We start from the raw sequence: 23,074 nt of genomic DNA on the forward strand, positions 1-23,074 counted from the left end.
GCTTGCAAGTGAACTGTTGTTCCCTTTGTTCTGAATCTAGAAATGATACAAGTATTTGTTAATCATCACAAATCTGAAATAAACATCAAAATACTGAATTCCTTTTTTTTCATTCTTTATTTTGAAAAAAAGGAATGAATAAAGGGAAAAAACTTCCCATCCTGCAAAATCAGTATAAATCGAACAAAGAATAAGGCACAAATAATATCAACTATAGACATTGTTATACAAGAATCAAATACCTACAGCATAGATTGGAAAACAGAGTCTCTGCCTCCAATTCGCCCTCTGACTTTAATCTTTTATAAAAAGAACAAAAAACAGAGGAGATACGGCAGAAGAGAGAGAATAGAGACTAGAAAAAGGAGGGGAGAAGAAGGAGTGGAGAGGGAGAGATAAGCCTTATTCACATGGCACGCATAGATTCCAAGTGAGGAATTACACACGGAATCCGCCCGTGCCCGCTGCCGGCAACCCAGTTTACCTGTCATTTCTTCTTTTCTTCTGTACTGTGGATGAACCGCCGGCGCACATGTGCAGTACAGATTTCCCCGCCGTCGATAGGCGATGACGCTGATCCGGCAACACTTCTGCAATGCTCATTGTGGAAGTTCTGCTGGATGGACGGCTTCCATTGCAATGAAAGCTGTCCCTGCGTATCCCGCTCTAAAACAGAGCATGCTGCAATTTTTTTCGGCACGTTGTGTCCGCAAATTAAATCCGCTTGTATGCATGGAGAGAGGAATCTCCAGACACATCTATGGGCAAATTGAGCGTGGGATCCGCAATTCAATTTGCCCTGTGTGCATGAGGCCTAATTTCTCGTTAAGTTTATACAGGCATAAAAACCCAATGATAATTGGCCCAGGTAAACAGGCAGTTCATCTACGAACAACTGCCTGTTTACTCTAAATAGAGGCAAGCGGCCAAAGACATCTCCAGCGCACTACACCTTGATTCAGAAAATCACATAAAGCGTCTATATAATTACTGATACAGGAGGACAGGCATATACACCATTTATCCCCCAACATGCAGACAGCCAAATTATTAAAAGAAGGAGCAAATTACACATGTGAAGGACGCTGGTGAGGGTGGGTGCTTAGTGCTTATTCCTACACAAAAAAGTAGATGCAGGGTGTCAGACCACATGGTATATGTAGTGAACCATGCAGGCTTACATCCTATTAATGACACCATATTTGAATCCAGCGGGTTGCCCTGCACCCCAACGGTGAACGACATTGGCACCGTGGGCTCCCCCAGCATTCAAAGCCACACTGCATGTTTCTGATAAATAATGATAGGTGTGAGGTATTAGTTGATATTTTGACAAAAATACTTGAGCTCACTACCCATCGTCAAGGGCCCTTGCTTATTGTGAGTCCCTACACTAACATTAGTAAAAAAAAATCACAGAGAGGGATTTGTTTTTATATTTCCCTTTCTGTGATTCTTTTTCCACTTCTGTTCAGTGAGTGATTAGAGTTCCTGTAGTAATAATAGTAGTAATAATCTTTCAGATGACTTTAGGGGTGTAAGCGCTCGAGAGTCGCCCCCTGTAAAAAGCAGAAAGAAAGGGGAGATTGGAAGAGATAACGAAAGAAAAGAGAAAGCAGGGGAGAAAAAAACAGAGAAAAGTTCTTTAAAAAAGCGTAGTTTAGAGACAGTGATACATCATGACGAAGCACTGAGCAAATAAGGTTTGCTGGAATTCCGTCCAGTAGTACCACGTTTTATAGAATTCATGAAACGTATCACGCAGTGAGGTTATCAAATTTTCTATATACAGTGCTTTGTAGAAATATTCACCCCCGCCTTGGTTGATGTGAGTGCTTTGAAGAAGAATGCTCTAATACCAGGTACGCTTTGCAAACGGTACAGCACTCTAGGCAAAATATTCAGTTTGAAAATCTCCCAATTCAAGTTCCTCTTGTGCAACCAGAGCAGTTTTCCTGTATGTTTTCCAGCAGCCAAGGGAAGTTTACTTGATGTGTAATCTGCAGATCAGAGGAAAGGTTAGTTTCTAGGAACTTTTCGATATGGCGAGCGCAGCAGAAACAAAAGGACCTTTCCAAAGAGCGTGCCAAGTTAGATGGAAGAGTAATGTTCACTGCTTCCGATTTAGATTAAAATTAGACAAGTTGAAATAACTCTTGAACTCATCAGATTAGGAAGACAGACTGAAAGATGTGATACAAAAAGTAATTAATTATCCGTGTTGGCTGCTATTTTATATGTTGACCCGTGAGCAGAGATTTCAGGGTTACACTGAACGCGTTGAAGAAAAGGTTCAATGGTAAGTAGAAACATTAAAGATCATTAAAGTCCTGAGACAGAATGCCATTAACCCAGACCCTTGGGCCGGGTTCACACAGGCGTATGATTACCATGTATTACGCAGGCGCTCTATGCCCATGTTATACGTGGTAACTCGCAAGTAATCAATTACATTGGCTTACGCATTTCCTATCACATTTGTATGTCGGAATTGTGTAATATGCAAGTGCAAAAAAAAACACAGGATGTTACCAGCAGGGTGAGCGAAACAGGTGAATATACAATTTTTAAAAAATTTCTCCATAAAAGGGCTTAAAGACAGAGGAAAGGCATTTTGGAAGTATAATAACAGTGTAGAGGCATATTAGGGCAGTATGACAGAGAGGAGGCATGTGGAAGCATGATTACTGAATGGATGCATCTGGGGGCGTTACTATTACTGCACGGGGGGCATCACAAGTGGAATTATTACTATTTGAGGTATTATAGATGGGAATATTGTGTAGAGGTATGAAAAAACAGAGGCAGGTTGCTGGAAAATTGAGGAGCCAAAGATGTCTATTTGCTGGTAAATGTTCATGCTCGAGGCGGAATGCCCATTCAAAAATTCTATCTATCTATCTATCTATCTATCTATCTATCTATCTATCTATCTATCTATCTATCTATCTATCTGTCTGTCTGTCTGTCTGTCTGTCTGTCTGTCTGTCTGTCTGTCTGTCTATCTATCTATCTATCTATCTATCTATCTATCTATCTATCTATCTGTTTTGACAATTTTGGTGATGGTGGTGCCCAGGTACATCCATTGCACAAGGGCCTTCTGCACTCTATGACCAAAGCTGTTGGGAGCTCATGGTTTGCTGTGGCATTGCTGGTGGTCAATCAGCAGGAGCGTAACTATAGGGGATGTGGTTGCACCCGGGCCCAGGAGCCTTCAGGAGCCCATAAGACCTCTCTTCTTCATACAGGTTTCCCAGTGCTATGAAAAGAGCATTATACTTGGGGTCCCCTGTACAGATTTTGCATTGGGGCCCAGAAGCATCAACATACGCCTCTGCCTACAACCTGTTGTGATTGGATATATTTAAGCATAATTAGAGGTGTGACATAGTGAAATAAATTTGCTGAGACTTCTGTGTCCCTCTTTCTGTTTATTAAAAAGAGAGAGTTATGATTATGCCATACTCTTGATTGACAGGAGTGATTCTCTCTGAGGCCTTAGTCACACGGGCGTTTTTTCACGCGATTTGCGGATCGCATGACGGATGCGCATCCGCAAATCGCGTGACCGGTGCGCGCAAGTCGCCCAAAAATCTGCTCCTAGCCGCGTTTCATTAGAAACGGGCCGGAGCTGTCCAGCGCATTGCATTCAATGGAGACGGCAATAGAGCCGGCTCCATTTAAAGCGATGCGCTGCGGGCGAGCCCGGGATGAATTGTCGGGAAGGGCTTAAATATATAAGCCCTTCCCTGCAATTCATCCTAAAATGTGTAAAAATAAAAACTATATATATACTCACCTTCTCCCGGCAGCCGGAGCTCCGCGCGGCCGTCCTGCAGTGGGTGTGAAGGGGGTGTGAGTCAGACCTGCCCCCTGATTGGCTCAGCGCTGAGCCAATCAGAGGCATGTCTCACTCACACCCATTCATGAATTCATGAATGGATGTGAGTCAGACCTGCCCCTGATTGGCTCAGCGCTGAGAGGCAGCAGTCACTCACCCATTCATGAATTCATGAATGGGTGTGTGAGTGAAACCTGCCTCTGATTGGTCAGGGCTGTGACCAATCAGAGGCAGATCATTCAGCAGGCGGGGATTTTAAAGCCCCGCCGGCTGAATAGTGCCGAGAAGCAGTTCAGGAGAACTGACAGCGGCCGCGGCTGGACTCCGGCTGCAGCGGAAAGGTGAGTATATAATTTTTTTTTATTTTAACACATTTTGGGATGAATTGCAGGGAAGGGCTTATATATTTAAGCCCTTCCCGACAATTCACCCCGCGCACGCCGGCAGCCCATTGCTTTCAATGGAGCGGCTGTATTGCCGGCTCCATTGAATTCAATGGGCAAACATCGTTCTTCTCTGCCACAGCTGTTACAGCTGTGGCAGAGAAGAATGATTTGTCTTCTATATGTTCCCAATGGGGTCGGCGCTGCTGCCGCCGGCCCCATTGAGCGCATATAGAGAAGAGAACAGGAATCGCAGATCGCAGATAGGTGCGATCTGCGATTTCTGTTCTATAATTTATCGGACGAGCGCATAAAAAGCGCTCATGTGTCCGATACCATTGCAAAGCAATGGTTTTATAAAATCGCCGGACGCATGCGCAAATCGCGGCTAAAAACGCCCGTCTGACTAAGGCCTTAAACAGAGTTTGCCAGAAAATCCACATGAGGAAAATGGCATTCAAAGTAATAGCAGCACTTAACAGCACAATACCAAGCATGTTTCTGCAAATGACCAACTATGTACACACACATCAAAATGACAGTAGGTTTTTACCCCGTGGTACTGCGTTTTGGTATTGCACTATATTGAGAGAAATGCTTTTTCGGTACTATGTAATATACAATAAAGCTGGTTGTGACCAATGTTTAATGAAAAAAATTTGGCATGGAGGTTAATTACTTTGTGTGCCAGCCGTCTTATAAAGGAAGATAACAGTCCCAGAGTCTAATCTCCCAAGTGCCACTGTCACCATATATAGATTTAATAGGGTGGGGGTTAGGACATCTCTTACAGAAGAACAATCCTTGATCATTTGTATGTCTATCTATTTAGATAAGTGATAGAACTTTAGACGTTCAATTAGTAGGTTGTTTCCAGAAGTCTTGAGCTAACTTTAATTGTTACCTCCAAAGAGAAACCATAGCAGCAGAAATACATCTGCTAGTCCTGTGTAAACAGAGGCCAGCCAAGCTTTTCATAGGGACCTATTAGCTGAAACAGAACAACAATGCAAAAGACGCATAACAAAGGAGAGAGCAATTAGCAAACACTTGGTATTTGTGTTATATTAAAAAATATCCAAACATATATACTTAGATAGATATGTATATGTAGTATAGATACAGATAAGTAATGAACATGAGGTCATTCTCCAGCATCATATAGCTCCCAGTTTCATATACAATATGCATTTATATCAATATAAAAGAGCAAGGTTACTTCTGCGGCCTCCTTGACACGCACCCACATCCATCTTGTTCCAGTATAGTTGTCAAAAAACGTCGAGCATATCAGGTATTTTACATTGTGTCTTTTACAATTGTTGTAGGTGACATACTTGAATTTGTTACATTTTTTTACAACATTTTTCTGTCATTCTTCATGTTCTACAGAGATGTTTATTGGAAAAAAGGCCAGATTAAAACACCATACCTACAATATGCTGCATTTCAAAGAAAACACTGCTGTTCCAAAACAGAAAAAGAACACAAAAAAATGCATTGTTTTTAGTGTGTTTAATATTTTACTATAGATTTGAATGTAACATCTCATTGTACAAAAAATGCTGAAAAAACCACAGTAAGATATGCCATGAAAAACGCCATACAAAATGCGACATTTTCCAAGAAAAGTAGCGGTTTCCCTAAATCTACAGAAAATGTTGAGTAATCCTGTTATGATTTGCCAATCCTAGTATTTTGTATGCAAGAACAGCTGTCAAAAATACTGAAAACCAAATGGATCCCATTATAACACAGTGGGGTTCACCAGGATTCATCAAGTACTATTTGCAAAAACATCTGGTATAGCTGTCATGGCTTTGTTATCAATGGAAGCCATTATGCTAGCGAGACCAGAGCCTAACATTGCTAATGCTTTATTGATTTTGTCCAGATTTTGAATACAGGAAACAAGCACAGTTCTGAATTTTAGTCATATATAGTTGAAAAGCATCATGTAACTCAAAATTGGAACAATACAAGTAAAGCAAAGTATTTGCAATGTTACTTAAAAGGTTATATAAAGTGGAAGGTTGTAAACTCTTCAGAATTTGGAGTCTGCCTTTAAAGGAGTATTCTATATGTACTCCATCTGTAGGCAGTGCCGTCACTGATCAGTGCAGATCCAATAATAATAATAATCTTTATTTGTATAGCGCCAACATATTTCGCAGCGCTTACATAGACAGGGGGAATACGGAAAGACAAAAGTACAAAAATTACAGAACCACGGTTACAATCGTAATCAGTTAATGGAAACAATAGGGGTGAGGGTCCTGCTCCAATGAGCTTACATACTACAAGTAATGGGGTGAGACAGAAGGTAAAGGGGCTGGAGATGTGCACGGTATGGCGGGGTGGAGATGTGCACGGTATGGAGAAGTGGAGATGTGCACGGTATGGAGAGGTGGACCGTGAGGGATGCTATACACATAGACAATGGTCAGACGTTTAGCCATGTGACGGCAAAATCGTTATGACTGCAGGGGCAGTGAATGGTGGCTAGCAGAAATTGCAGTCAATAAGTCAGGGAACATATTATCAGGCGGCATACAGAGGAGTTTGTTTAGAGAATGCGGTATGCCCCCCTGAAGAGGTGCGTTTTTAGAGCACGCCTGAAGTTCTGCGAGTCCTGGATTGCTCGGGTAGCCTTTGGTAGTGCGTTCCAGAGGACAGGTGCTGCTCTGGAGAAGTCTTGGAGGCGGGAATGAGAAGTTCGAATTAAAGGGGCGCGCAGTCTAGTTTCGTTAGCAGAGTGGAGAGCCGGGCTGGGCGATGGATTGAGATGAGGGAGGCAATATAGGGTGGCGCTGCGCTGTGGAGGGCTTTGTGGATGAAGGAAGCGAGTTTAAATTGAATTCGGTTTCTAACAGGCAGCCAGTGCAGTGACCGGCACAGGGCAGAGGCGTCCGAGTAGCAGCTGGACAGGAAGATGAGCCTGGCTGCTGCATTCAGGATGGATTGGAGGGGGTAGAGTCTGGCGCAGGGGAGGCCGAACAGCAAGGAGTTGCAATAATTGAGCCGAGAGTGGATGAGGGCAACAATAAGCGTTTTTAGCGTGTCCACAGTGAGAAAAGAGCGGATTCTTGCAATATTCTTGAGGTGCAGCTGACATGTTAGGCCAAGAGATTGGATGTAGAGGCTAAATGAGGAGTCGAATATGACCCCAAGGCAGCGGGCGTGCTGTCTGGGAGTTATGGTGGTGCCACACATTGAGATGGAGATGTCAGGATTAGGTCGGTTAGTGGAGGGTGGAAATACCAATAGGTCAGTTTTAGAGAGGTTTAGTTTTAGGTAGAGAGAGGACATAGTGTTAGAGACAGCAGACAGACAGTCGGTGATGTTTTGGAGGAAAGGTGCAGAGATGTCACGGGAAGAGGTGTATGGCTGGGTGTTGTCAGCATAGAGGTGGTATTGGAGGCCAAATCTGGGTTCCCCACTGACAGCTAGAAGGAAGGGGTTCCAGCACTCCATCAAGCACCCCAGCTTCTTCTGAAATTTTCCATGCACGGTGCCAAGGCCTTCCAATAGGTGGCACTGTGGAGGTATTATTCCATCTCCCTTATTTGCATATTACCTAGAGGAGTATGAATGGCCTTTTGAGTCTCCTCACTCACCGTCTAGGTGATCTTTCTAAGGAGAAAAGATAGTGGTTGTAGAGGTGCTATGCAGGTACTTCCCTTGGATTTCTTCTTAGTTCTCCACACAGCAGCTACTGACCAGAAGAAGGTCCAGAGAGAAGACCTGTGTGCAGGAGGAAAGGCATTTTCCCACCCGCTTGACCAGTGAGTGATGAATGTAGCAGAGTGGTCTCCCTCCCCGCAAGTCTTCCACCAAAGGGACTGCTGCAGCAGTGACCAGGCATAAGATGCGCACTGAGTGTGTGTCACCCACTCAACAGACCTGAGAGACTACATCTGAGGAGTATCTTTGGGGGCAAAAACAATGGTAGATCCAGTGACAGTGAGAAAACTTGGTCAGCAGGCTGTAGTTTTCCTGGGTCCCCCTCATAGTTCAAAAGCAAGTAATCTTGTAGTGATTTTGGCTGGCTGCAAGGTAGGGACGGGCAGAAGCCTCTTGCAATGTGTCCAGTTTGGGCCCACTAGACCCAGTAGGGAAAGTAAAAGGAAAGCAGCTGCCCTATGCAGAACATTGCCCCTGTATGAGGGACGTTCCTATAGAGCAGGGGTGCATAACCTGCAGCCTGGGGCAATGTGCAGCCCATGGAACCATTCTGTACCCCCAACCATTTGGATATAGAAATACTTGCTTGTGTGCGGTTGCTCACATACACTACCGGTCAAAAGTTTTAGAACACCTAAATTTTTCCAGTTTTTATTGATATTCACACAATTTAATGTCTCAAATGTACTATGAAATGAAAGCAGAGAACAAATAAGATAAAATGAATAAAAATAATGATGGATTAACTTTGTGTCACCAATTAAATCTAGATTTTTGACTATTCAAAGTAGTCACCTCTGAAAGAACTTCAGAGCAACGCAGTGAGAAGACCCGGCTAGACGTGCCGAGCCCCGGCAGCTGCAGAGAGGCGAGTATATATATTTTTTTTTTATTTTACACATTTTAGGCATGATTTTCAGGGAAGAGCTAATTTTTAAAGCCCTTCCCCAAAAATCACTGCAGTGCTTGCGTTTTTGCGCACATAAATTCGCCCATAAAAACGCCCGTCTGACTGAGCCCTGGAAATCTCAATTTTTATTGTAGATTTTTAATTTATGTATCATGCAAAGACATTTGGCGCAGAACTCAGTTGCCCCAAGTGTATTTTTACTTTCAAAATATTTTATTGAAATTTTGTGAAAAAAACATGCTGTTTTGATGAGTTCCCCACGCAGGGGGCATCTTAAGATCAGTATTAATATAGAAATAAAAAGGAATACCAAAAAAAAACAAGGAAAAAGTATAAAAAAGAAAAAGGATAATTGAATAACTAAGGTTCCAGATGATTTATTGAGCTCTATGATGTTAGCTGTCAGACTCCGAATCCTCCCCTTTTCCTCCCCTCTCCCCACCTTTTCCTACATGAGGTGTGTGTTGTGTGAGATCCTCATCATCCCGCTCCTCTCTCACCTCTGCGTTTTCCGACGATCCCCTCCCCCTATCCCGCAGCCCCTCTAACGCTATTGCTTTGTCATGTACTCTATTCCACCCTCCACCCTCCCCCTCTAGAGCGCCAGGGAAAGCATTTCATTAATCCCAGTCCGTTATCTTACGAGCTAAGAGGCCTGGATATGCCCGGTATGCCTAGACGATCCACCCAAGTTTTCCACGTCTTGATGAACACTTCCATACTGTCTCCCCTCTTGGCCAACAATTTTTCGTATAGCATCATTCGCGATACTCTTGCTATGATACGCTCCAAAGAGAGAGTGGGTAACAGCCACCGAGAAGCAATATAAATTTTAGCCGCCATACAAATATGCTTAGAAAGCTTATGTTGCTGGTTGTTGTGATTCAAGGGTTTGTCGGCTAGGAGGCAAGCAGATGGGGATAGGGGGAATGTTCTGCCCAGGACTCCAGAAATAAGTCTGGTCACCTGTCTCCAAAGCGTCTCAACCATCGGACAGGTCCACCATGTATGGGCCATTGAGCCCAGACTGTCACAGCCCCTGAAGCAATTCGGGGATGTGGATGGGGAGTATTTGTGGATCGTGGAGGGAACCAGGTAGGACCTATGTTGGATCTTCAGCGAGGATTCAATAAGAGCTACTTGGTGGCTACCCTTTGAAATGAAAGTACAGCAGTGTTGCCATCGGGGTGGAGAGAGGGAAATGCCAAGGTCTGATTCCCAGCGACGCATAAAGGGGAGTTTGGTTTCTGGTAGGGGTTTATTCATGATGGCATATAGTGAAGATATCATGCCTGGTTGAAGTGGGGACCAAATGCAGGACCTTTCAAAGCCTGTGGGAGTGACGGAAGAGCCGGTTGCGCCTAGCAGGGAGTGAAGGAAACTATAGATTTGTATCATTTCTAGCCATAGGCGCTCCGGGATGGAGTATTTTTTGGTCAGCTGTTGTGGGGTAAGGAGTTTGCCCTGCGGCATAAAGGGATGAAGAAATGTAATGTTCCTATCTCTCCACCACAGAAAGCTCTCAACCTGTAGGCTTAGGGGGAACGCCTGGTTAGGGAAAACAGGTAGTAGCGGAGAGACAGGCGACATCATGGCATATTTTAATCTGTTTTTCCTCCAGATCGAAAACTGGTGGTGGGTTAGTGGGGATAAGTGGTGGGTATTTGTAAATTTCCAGTTTTTGTCCCAGAAAATTGCCCCAAGGTCCATCGGGGCTAAAAGAGAAGCTTCCTGCTCGGCCCAAAGGGGTCTCCCCGTGCCAGCGAATATGAGTGGGATTTGTGATAGTTGGGCTGCTAAGTAATATTTTTTCAGGTTAGGCACTGACAGGCCCCCAATTCTTTTATGATAATGCATCACTTTTTGTTTAATTCTGGGTCTTTTATTTCCCCATATAAATTCGAAAATGGATTTCTGCATTTCTTGCATATCTTTTGTAGAAACATCTATAGAGAGACATCTAAATAGGTATAAGAGATGGGGTAGAATTGTCATCTTAACCGAATTGATACGACCTATCCATGAGAGGAAGGGCTGGCTCCATTTTTTCAAATCTGCTTTTAGGGATGCGAATAAGGGGGGGTAGTTCCATTTATATAGAACCTCTATATTGGGAGTGAGTTTTATATCCAGGTAGGTAATATAATGTGGGCATGCCTTGAAGCCAAAATGTAATTCTATAAGTTTCTGCGTGTGTGAGGGGATGTTGTGGAATAGGGCCTCCGTTTTGTCCATGTTGACTACCAAACCTGATACTTCTGCAAACGCATCTAGGGTTGTTATTAGATTCAGTAGGGAAGTAAGGGGTCTGGATAGGGTAAGGAGAATATCATCCGCAAAGAGACTAGCTTTATATTCTTTGTCTCCTACTTGAATTCCAGAGATGTTCAGGTTTTTTCTAATGGCCTGGGCGAGAGGTTCCATCGCCAATGCGAAAAGGGCTGGGGACAGGGGGCATCCTTGTCATGTTCCTCTGGACAGATATTTTATTGTCTATGGAGGAAGGGAGTTTTAGTTCAGCTGAGGGAGTTGAGTAAAGGGTCCGCAGCGCTGTGGTGAAACTCCCTTGGATGCCTACCTTTTCTAGGACTGCGAAAAGATAGTCCCATGTGAGGCTGTCAAAAGCCTTTTCAATATCCAGGGCCACGGTTATCAGCGGGGTTTTGTAAGTTTTTGAAACATGGATAAGGTTGAGGACTTTTCTAATATTGTCGGACGCCTGTCGGGAGGGGATAAAGCCAACCTGATCCTTGTGGATCAGTGAGGGAAGGAAGTCATTTAAACGGTTAGCTAGGATACTGGTCAGGATCTTGTAGTCTAGGTTTAGGAGTGAAATTGGTCTGTAATTTTTAGGTGAGGTGTGGTCCTTATTTGGTTTGGGAATAACTGTTATGTGGGCCTTCAGGATCTCTTCAGGGACCATCTTTCCTGCTAAGATATCATTATAGAAACATGTTAAAGGGAGAGAGAGGGACAGTGAATTTTTTGTAATACAAGGCCGTCAGACTATCGGGGCCCGGAGCTTTACCTGGTTTTAAGGACTTAATGGTCTCCTCCACCTCTTCCACTGTGATATGTTGGCCAAGACGCTCGCTCTGGGGGACCGTGAGCTGTGGGAGGGCAATGTTCTTCAGGAAGTGCTGAGGGGCAGAGGGGGATTTCTGAGGTTTATATTTATATAAGTTGTTATAAAAGTCGTAAAAGGTTTGGGCTATTTTATCTGGATTCGAGGTGCACGACCCATTATCCGCTCTGATAGAGTGGACGGAGTTAATCCTTTCCTTTGTTCTGAGTCGTGATGCCAATAGCTTATCCGGTTTGTTAGCTAGTTTGAAGTAAACGGACTGTGTCCACTGGAGGGCCCTCTCTGCCTGAGATGTGTATAAAAGATTGATCTGAAGTTTTGTGTCTCTTATATTTCTAATCAGGGCTATACTAGTACGTTGCTGATTGGCCACTTCGAGCAAAGCAAGGCGCCTCTCCAGGGCCAGTAGGGCCTGTGCTTTTTCCCTCTTTTTAATGACGGCTATCCTGGAAATTTGGCCTCTTATGAAGGCTTTGTGTGCCAGCCATATCCACACAGGCTGTGTGTCTTCATTGTTGTTAGTTGATATGAATACTGCCAGTTGCTCCGAAATCTGGGTGGTAGTTATGGGGTCCTTTAATAATGATTCGTTGAGTCTCCATCTCCCAGAGGTGGGCTGGGCAAAGTGGTCGACAAAATGTGTTAGGAGGATGTCATGGTTGGACCAGGCACACTGAATATGTGTCATCTGCGCGAGAGAGGGGAGCAGATGGGTTGAAACCAGCGCCCAGTCAATACGTGAGTAGGACTTATACAGGGCTGAGAAAAAGGTGCAACCCCTTCTTGAACCATGGACTTCTCTTCAACTATCTGCTAGTGCTAGATCTTTCAGCGTAGCGGTTATCGAAGCCCTTTGTTTAGGGATGATTTTATCTAGACTGTGGGATGATCGATCCAGGGAAGGGGAGAGAACCATGTTAAAATCTTCCATCCAGTAGATGGATACCCTAGGCAGTGTTTTAAGTTTTCCAGTGATCTGGGAGAACAGTTTGAAGGGGCTGTTACCCGGGCGTATGAATTTACCAGAACCAGCCTTTGGTCTCGTAGTATGCCTTGTAAGATTACATATCTACCCAGGGGATCTATTTCAACATTGGTGATCGTGAAGGGGAGTGAGTTATGTAAAAGGATGGTGACTCCTTGGTGGGTTTTTTTGGTTGCTACAGATGAGTATGTTCGTGAATATTGGGGGTGCATACATCTGGGGGCCAAGGAGGAGGAGAAGTGTGTCTTCTGGAGGCAGATGACATCGGGCTTAGTTCTGAGGTACTGGATAAATGCTTTCCTCCTTTTTAAGTGGGGAGTTAAATCCTTTCACATTATGTGAAATTATGGTGACCATTGTGAGGAGGAGAGAGTCAACCAAATTACACTAACAATCAGAGGTGTAACTTGAAGCTTCTGGGCCCCAATGCAAAACCTGTAATGGGGCCCCCAACTATAGCACTTTATTAATAGTACCGGGCTCCCTATATGGAGAAGAGGGGCCTTATGGGCCCCCTAAAGGCTCCTGGGCCTGGGTGCAACTGCATCCCCTGCATCCGCTATAGTTACGCCCCTGCTAACAATCTGTCGTGGAGTTTGCGGGCCTGCGGAGCTCTGAGCTTCAAGCAAACAGCGTGTGGAAACAACTTTCAACATAATATATGAAAACAAGATAAGTAATAAAAAAACAAAATATTGAGTAGTATTGGGTTCCAAAACCCAAGAAATCCCAGACTGAGTGTTCCCTACTTATGTAGAGGGGGTAAACCCTGAGTCTGGAAGGGAGTGGGCATCAAGTTTCTCCGCCCCGTCCCAGTATGTAAATAATAACAGAAACATCCAAACATAGCGATTTACGTAATGTAGTAGATGGAAGTCAAAGATTTCAGGGGTCATTCCCTAGTCACTCACACCCTACCCCCCAACCTCTCCCATTTTTCCTCTACGCTCTTTGAGCACTATCTTTGGTTAAGAACTCCTTTTTTCTTTTCCTGTCCGTTTTTCTATCCCCTCATGGACCCCTACCTCGAGGTGGGTTAGAGTTTTTTTTTTTTTCTTCCTTAAAGGAAAATGGTGGGCGGAGGTGGGTCAGCAACAGGCTCCACAGAGGTGAGGTGGTGGAGCGGGAAAGCGGGTGCTACATAAAGTGCACATATGCTATAAATGTACTAAAGATTGAAATGCACCATTCGACTATATTGTTTCCCTCTATGTCTCAATAAAAACCTTTTGAACCAAAGATTTCAGGGGTCATCAGGAATGTGCGAATCTGCACAAAGCCGAATGAGCTCTGTGTGGTGCCCGTGGCAGTACTGCGCACACCCAATTCCTCCAAGAATGACGGAGGCAATCAGTGCACACAGCACGTGCCCCAGGGACCCCCCAAGCAAACCGCATCAAAAGTGGGCTTAATGTAGCGTTCCACGGGGGCCTGGGTGTAGGCCGCCACATGGGGCTTTGTATAATGTCAGTGGGCTGATTTTATTGGGGTTGTTCCCTCTGAGCTCAATGACCCCTCCCCCTGGTAATAGGAGAAGGGGGAAAAAGTGTCCCAGGCCATTCAGTGGACGACTCAAAAAAAAAAAGGTAGAGGAAAAAAAAAAGTAAAAGTTTTCATTCTTTCAGTAGATGCAATAAAGAGAAAGTTAGAATATGTAGCCTGTCTCAGTCGCTCGGAATCCGACGATCTGCCGCTGCCACTTGGCGTCAATGATTTCCCACCGTTGTCCAAAAGCAAGCCGGTCGTTGTGGTCTGGGGGACCTGCCATTCTCCGCTTCAAAGGGAATTTGTTCTTCCTCCAGCATGCACTTTCCTTCCTCCAGTGATCTGATAGTGAACGATCTTTGATTAATGCGGACCAGTAAAGCGAAATTCCATCGGTATCTGATGTTTGCCTGTTGTAAAGCAACGGTGATGGGTCTCAAGGCTCGCCGTTTAACCAAGGTGGACGGTGCAATATTGGCAAATATTTGAATGGAGGGGGGGACCCCTGGCAATGTATTCATGTTACGGGCGGCCAGCAGGAGTTGATCCCACATTTCAGAGTAGTGAAGTTTTAGTATCGTGTCTCTTGGAAGATCTGAGTTAGTTGGCTTTGAGAGGGCCAGGTGAATTCTGTCTATGCGGAAAGAGTCATGTGCTACTTGGGGGAGGAGGGCGGAGAACATGTTAATGGCGGCCTCCTTCAGGTTGGTATTGGACTCAGGTAGACCCCGTATGCGGATATTTGCCCTTCTGCTTTGATTTTCAAGATCCTCACACTTCAACTCAAGGGCTTCCACTCTTTCAGCATAGTCATCCGATCTTGCTCGCTCGTGGTCTAGTGCATCAATAATGTCGTCGGTCCTATGTTCAAGTTCATTGGTGCGTTGACCCAAGTCGTTAATCTGTTTGGAAATGTCGTGCACCGCAGTTTGAAGCTCATCTCAGAACAATTTCTTGATGTGAGTAAGAAGCTTAGATTCCGATGCTGAGAGGTCGTTGTTTTGAGTTATTGTAGGTAGGTCGATGGTCTGGCCAGTGAGGAAAGGTTCCCCCGAGTCAGAGCTGTGGGATGGCTGCTCCATTTGAGAAAGTGGGGTGAATTGATTGCTCGAGAAAAGTTCTGGTAAGGTGCATTGAGTGGCCGGAGGTTGTGATTTGTTCTGTCTGCTGATTCTGGACATATTAGGTATTCAGATTATTATATTCGTTGAGTTTGGTGTTAGGAAGTGTCTCTGTGCTGGTGGCTGGGACGGGGTCAGAACACAGCTCATTGGGTAGGTCATGACCATTCCACTAACTGTGTATGAACAACTCCCTAGGTGTGGAGGGAGGCAGTCAGCAATGGGTGCACAGAGTGAGCGTCGCTGAAGACCTTCAGAGCAGACCATGTCCTGGGACTGGAGGCAGGAATTTGTAGTTGATGCAGTCTAGTAAAGGGTCTTATCCGGTTATCAGGTTATAAGGTGGCTTACATATGTATGAAAATGTTCTCTTGTTCGTAATAACCAGAATTATATTGAACTTATGGGTCGAGGTTGACCCTTCTCTTTTTCTTGTCAGTGCCAAATCTTAAAGAGATTTTCCCCGTTCAGGGAAGGTCTGATAAGGTTAGGAGGGTTGCCCTGGGTTCTGGAGGGTTTTTCTCTGATCTTCACCCACCAGCGGGTTTCTGTATCAGCAGTGCTGGTAGTTGATTGCTTTATTGCCTCCCTTATGGTGCCCGCTGTGCCTGGTATTGTTGGCTGGTGTGGTCAGGCAGTCCTCCGCTCAGTGCCGTCGTGTGCCCTTCACCCTTCCCCGAGACTCAGGCCTGAGGCTTCACCTCGCTTTGTAGGCTGTGCTTTAAGATGGCGGCCGTATAGGCCATGGCGCCTTAAAGTCCGGGCCTCTGGCACTTGCGTGGGCTCCGGTGCTGTAACCGGGCTCCGGGTGTGTGGCTGCGTGCTCCTTATGTCAGTGCCTGGTGTGAGTTGCAGAGTGCATCGGCTACCGGACAGGCCACTGGTATTCCCAGTCAGCACTGCTTCCTTTAGGGAGGTCTCCGGCACCCGCTTTCGGCGGTCCCCCGCTTCTCAGCAGGGCTCTAAGTTCTTTGGCCGCGGCTTCGGAGCCGCTGCTGCTTCGTGTGGGCACCTGGGACAGTCGCGCCAGACGACTCTTACGGCTCTGCCGTTCCCGCCCACGGGAGGTTGTGGTGGTGCTGGGCTGCGGCTACGTCTTCCTCCGTACATCTGCGGCGCTCGTTCAAATTGCTCTCCCGTGGCCAGGTGGAGGATCCGGTGAGCTGCGGGTATAGTTGCTGGGGTGATCTTCAGTTGGAACACCTTTTTGGGCACAAAATACCGAGATTCAGTGCCGGAGCTGAGCTGCGTGCTGCCTCTTCCTCCGCCCCTATATCTCTTTTCACCCCAAGTGTATTTTAAACCCCTTAGTGACATAACTAATTGTTGCCTCAAGAACCATTAAATCATTTCTAGAGATGAGCGAACGCGTTCGTCCGAGCTTGCTATTCGTGCGAATATTAGGGTGTTCGGGATGTTCGTTATTCGTAACGAACACCATGCGGTGTTCTGGTAAATTAAACTTTCTTCCCTGAGACGTTAGCGCTTTTTTTTGGCCAATATAAAGACAGGGAAGGCATTACAACTTCCCCCTGCAACGTTTAAGCCCTATACCACCCCCCTGCTGTGAGTGGCTGGGGAGATAAGGTGTCACCCGAGTATTGAAATCTGCCCCTCCCGCTGCTCGCTATGGATGCATTCTATATGCGCTCAATGGGGCCAGCGGCAGCAGCGCTGACCCCATTGAGAACATATAGAAGACAAATCCTTCTTCTCTGGCACAGCTGTAACAGCTGTAGCAGAGAAGAACGATGTTTGCCCATTGAATTCAATGGAACCGGCAATACAGCCGACTCCACTGAATGCAATGGGCTGCCGGCGATCGCAGGATGAATGGTCGGAAAGGGGTTAAATATATAACCCCTTTCCTGCAATTCATCCAGAAATGTGTTACACTAAAAATATATACCGGCGTATAAGGCGACGGGGCGTATAAGACGACCCCCCAACTGTCACCTTATACGCCGGTAATACAGTGGAGCAAAGAATAAAAAGCATTACTTACGTTTTTAGATGATCTGCGGCGCTCCTGCAGGCTGTCACTCCCTCCTGGTCCACGGCAGACAAGCTTTCTCCACGAAAGACTTTAAATCCCTGCCTCCAGAAGCACATGTGCCTTCAGCCAATCACAGCCAATGACAATGATGTCATTGAATGGCTGTGATTGGCTGTGTTTCTGGAGGCGGGGATTTCAAGGCTTGAAATCCCCGCCTCCAGAAACACAGCCAATCACAGCCATTCAATGACATCATTGTCATTGGCTGTGATTGGCTGAAGGCACATGTGCTTCTGGAGGCAGGGATTTAAAGTCTTTCGTGGAGAAAGCTTGTCTGCCGTGGACCAGGAGGGAGTGACAGCCTGCAGGAGCGCCGCAGATCATCTAAAAACGTAAGTAATGCTTTTTATTCTTTGCTCCACTGTATTACCGGCGTATAAGGTGACAGTTGGGGGGTCGTCTTATACGCCCCGTCGCCTTATACGCCGGTATATATTTTTAGTGTAACACATTTCTGGATGAATTGCAGGAAAGGGGTTATATATTTAACCCCTTTCCGACCATTCATCCTGCGATCGCCGGCAGCCCATTGCATTCAGTGGAGTCGGCTGTATTGCCGGTTCCATTGAATTCAATGGGCAAACATCGTTCTTCTCTGCTACAGCTGTTACAGCTGTGCCAGAGGAGGACGATCTTTATGCTGACAGTGGGGGGGGGGGGGGGGGGCACTCTTGCCGCTATTGTGGCTTAATAGTGGGACCTGTGAACTTGAGATGCAGCCCACCATGTAGCCCCTCGCCTGCCCTATCCGTCACTGTGTCATTCCCATCACTTTCCTGAATTGCCCAGATTTTCACACATGAAAACCTTAGCGAGCATCGGCGAAATACAAAAATGTTCCGGTCGCCCATTGACTTCAATGGGGTTCGTTGTTCGAAACGAACCCTCGAGCATCACGGGAAGTTCGTTACGAATAACGAACACCCGAACATTTTGGTGTTCGCTCATCTCTAATCATTTCCCCTTTTGAGTTCCGGTTGTCATAACTTTTTTTTTTTTTTTTTTACTGTAGCAGTATGGCACCTTGTACTTGCAGGCCCAGTTCTAGTTTTGGGAGCCAATTTCAGGTATACATAACAAATTAAAGGCCTTATTTTTTTACTGAGGGGCAATGGAAAAAAAAGCAATTTCATCATTGTTTTTTTAATTTATTTTTCTGGCATTCACCATGTGGTATAAATATTATGTTACTTTTATTCTATGGGCCATGATTATGACAACATCACATGTATAGAGGTTTTATTCTTTTTTTATTACTTTTGCACAATGTAAACGGTTTTTTTTTTACAAAGACTTTTTTGGTGGTGCCAAATTCCAAGAACAGAACAGTTTTATATTACAAGGGCTTGTTTTTTGTGGGACAATTTACAGTTTCTATTGGTACCATTTAGTGGTATATATCACTTTTAAATTATTTTTTATTCCTATTTTGCATAAGGAAGATTACCGTACATACTCGAGTATAAGTCGACCCGTGAATAAGCCGAGGCACAGATACAGCCCTTTCAGCAGGCGGGGATTTTACATCCCCACCTGCTGAAAGAACTTCACTGCACTGCCGGAGGACCAAGCAGCTGGATGCGCCTGAACCGCGACAGCAGCGGAGAGGTGAACATTTATTTTTTTAATTTTTTACATGTTAGGGATGATTTTCAGGGAAGGGCTTTAAATATAAAAATCACTGCACGCAGCCCATTGCTTTCAATGGGGTTGCTGGCAGCAGTGGCAGCCGCATTGAAAGAAATGGTGCACGGACCTGCACTCCAGTATAAGCTGAGGAGGACGTTTTCAGCATAAAAAATGTGCTGAAAAAGTCTGCTTATACTCGAGTATATACGGTAACTGAAAACTGCTAATTTGGCATTTTATTTTCTTTACAGAATTTATCTTGCTGGATTAATAATATTATATTTTATAGTGCAGGGTGTTATGGATGTGGTGATACCACTTATGTGTAGGTCATTTTGTTTTTATTTTTTCAATACTTAAAGCCTTATGCAAGGGGAAGGAAGTTTTTACATTTTTTTTCTGTAAAAACATTTAGATATCATGGCTACTGACATACTTTTGGTGTGGATGAGGCGGAAAAAAGAGAGAGGGGTGGAGCAAAACCCGTATGGTCATGTTAATTGTGAAGAATGAAATTACATATAAGGTGAAAAGAGTAGAATGATATCTTTAATGGTAGAAGTGCTGCCTGACCAGATGACACACCACTTGGGTGGGCATAATAGAACAACAGAGTAGGACTAAAAGCTGGCAGTGGAGGAGGCTCAACACTCCAGGTAAAACCATGTAGGAAGTGACCAAAGGTATGGAAATATTCTCCACTATTACTAATAGTGTCTCCTTTATCAGCCCCAGTAGTAAGAGTGGGTATTAGTGTATCTTGACGCCACCGGAAGGTAGGGGTGTGACAGAGCTTATATAGAGGGACGGCCCTGTCACACCCCTACCTCCGCATTGGCAGTTAATAAGCGTATTGTGCTGTGCCCCTGCAGCAGTGTTACTCACCAGCCGCCCGCCCTCGTTGCTCTCTGGTTCCACGCGGATCCGTTGGGTGCTGCTTGTGGTGCGGCGGAGGCTTTTTATGAGGCCTCACAAAGCAGGGCCGGAGGAGCGGGAGGCACAGTAGCGGTGGGGAGCAGCGCCTTGGACATAGCAACAGCTGAGCTTGCAGCGGAGCACAGGGGAGACTGCAGCCGGCCCCACCTCAGACTCCGGAACCCAGCGACGAAAGTGGAGCGCAGCAGGTGACAAAGTGGAACACTGCACATGACCGGGGACTGGAGGCGCTGAGCCACCGCAAGAGACTGCCGCAGCGCGGACAACTGGAGGCAGAGGGGAGCTGAGGAACGCCTTGAAGTGCACCGCCGGAGGCTGCAGAGCAGCCGGTGGTAAGGTGAGCAGGACATGAGCTTTTAAGAGCAGTGCTGTAGCCCACAGTGCAGCCAGGGAAGGCGAGCATCGCAGGCGGGGGAGCGGGGAGCAGAGACGGGGGGGGGGGGGGGGGGGTACTAAGGCTAGGCTATTTCGCTGAGTGCCGCTGGCTTCTGCCACAAATCCAGCATAGTAAGACCTTCAGCTCTTGAGCGAATTGGAAGCTAGGCGTGTGAGAGGAGCGTTCCTCCTGTCAAACCCCTAGCTTCCGGTGGTGTCAATTTACACTAATACCGTAACAGTGACCCCCACAGTAGCCCCAGTAGTAATAGCACCCCCCTGAAACCCATATACTTACCTCCTTCTGGTCTTCAAAGCGATGCTGCTCTTCTTCTCAGTGCTGCTGTGTGGCGGAAGTGTGTGTGCCCAGACTCCTCTTCCAATGATTTCAATGAGAGCCGTGCCTGCAGTTACAAATGCTAGCCTCTACACGGGGGTCAGCGAGGAAGCTGTCGCTCCGACCTCTGTGTTGTTGTGGCGCTGACAGCATGAGCCCACTCAGCAGATCTGTCGGGGTCCTGAGTGATGGACCCCAGCCGATCAACTATTGATGACCTATACTGATGATAGGTCATTAATAGTATTTCACTGGAAAGCCCCTTTAATTTATTTTCTGGAAAGTTTACATAGTAATATCAAACGAACATAAACACAGATGCAGAATCTTATCTCCAGGTAACAATGATTCCTGTGACTGAGAAATACAAAAGCTGTATGACTTTACTCTACCATGTCAATAGGCTTCTGTACACATGTCCAGTCTTTCTGTTTTATGATTTAGTTGTGGTCACAAAAAATAAACATTGAAAGATATAAAGGGCATTTTATATTATGCGCATTTCAGTAGAAAGTTAATAACTAGTGCTACTGCAATTAGTAATATCAATGTAGTAATTTTCTCTAAATATATTGTGTTCCCTGTTTATTTTGAAATGGCCCTGTCGCTTATATAACGATGAAGGTAAAATCATACGTTGTGATAAGCCCCGCCCCCTGACGTGTTGGCACTTTACGATAAATAAGTTTGTTTTGAGTTACAGTTAGGGCACTCGGTCTCTAAAAGGTTCGCCATCACTGATCTAGATGCATTTTGCCATTATATGACCCTCAGCAGTCATAATATGGCAAATACCTAATAAGATGGTTCATATACTGTATAGCAGGGTCCCCAACTTTTTGCAGGTTGCAAGCCACTTTCAAATATAACAGATGTGCTGAGGGAGGGAGCAGTTAGGCTGCAGATGGAAGTAGAGGCTTCTTCTATTGGCTACTTCAGGGACAGAGTACATCGACCTTTGGGGGGCAGAAATGGTGAAGTATGAGAAGCTAGAGAGCTCAGAGTCAAGAGGATCCTCATTCCCTCCCAATGTTGGTTTGAAAAAGAAAATTATCACTCCCATCAAACAGGTGTGGACTGTTGATAATCCTATTAAATTTATACAAAATTAAAGCCATATTATTGCTTTTACCTGAGACTTGATTTGTTCATTTCAATTGTTATATTAAAATTCATTGTTTAGAAACATAAATGTCGTCACCTGGAGCTTGTGTTCACTTCACATGGAGCCTCTGTGCTACAGCAGCTAACGGCCTATTTGAAGACATGGCCTCTCCTGAACCACATAGCCGGGACCAGACTATGAGTCCTTCATGTCCCACCTGCCCACACAGGAGCACAAAGGAACTATGACCTCCCTCATGAGGTTGGACTTGGCACTCCCTGTCCGGAGCTGGGTCCACTTACCGCCCACCAAACTGATATCAGGCCAGAGATTCAGGGAACCCTCAAGCCTACTACCCCAGCCCCATGTCTTTTATGTGGATGTACTGTGCAAAGTGTCTTGTTTGCTGTTATGTGTATTGCACAGCTGCAACATGCAAGAGGTTAATGTCTGACAGTGGCTGGGATATGTCTGGTAAAAGTAACAAGTCTGTCTCGTCACATGATGTTTGTACATAATAAATACGAGTGATTGAGAGCTAGGTGAGGTCTTCTGTCATCTTCAACGGTTGAGAAAGGAGTTAGTGTGCCGGCCACAAGGGGGTACCTTTAACCCTCATGTGGTGAAGTGATGGAAGTGGAGGAAAGGTATTCTGAGGCCCAGAGTCATAACTTAAAGCTTCTGGGCCCCTAGTGCAAAACCCGCAATAGGGCCCCCAACTATAATGCTTTATTCATAGTACTGGGCTCCCTATATGGAGAAGAGAGGCCCTATGGGCCCCCTAAGGCTCCTGGGCCCCGGTGCAAGCGCATCCACTGCATCCTCTATAGTTACGCCAGTGCTGAGGCCTACCATTCCAGGAACAACCTCTGAGGAGTGAGAGAAGAAAGGAGTCCGCTGTGCAGTGTTCATGCTGCAGAGTACAAGTGAGTGTCCATGGAGTGTTCCCTTCCTCCGTCCCCCTGCGGAGTGTTTCCTTTCCAGGAGCCAAACCTTACAGATAACTTAGGCTGAAGGTCCGATGTAATCCTATGTGCTCCTCCCTGACCTTGCCTAACTGTAATTCCTGAACTGGTGTGTGAAGCTTATTTGGCAAGAAGTAAAGTTCCAGTCACTGCCCGTTCCCAGTGATTGAGGCA

The sequence above is a fragment of the Eleutherodactylus coqui genome, chromosome 7, assembly GCF_035609145.1.
Source record: "Eleutherodactylus coqui strain aEleCoq1 chromosome 7, aEleCoq1.hap1, whole genome shotgun sequence".
Taxonomy (NCBI): Eukaryota; Metazoa; Chordata; class Amphibia; order Anura; family Eleutherodactylidae; genus Eleutherodactylus; species Eleutherodactylus coqui.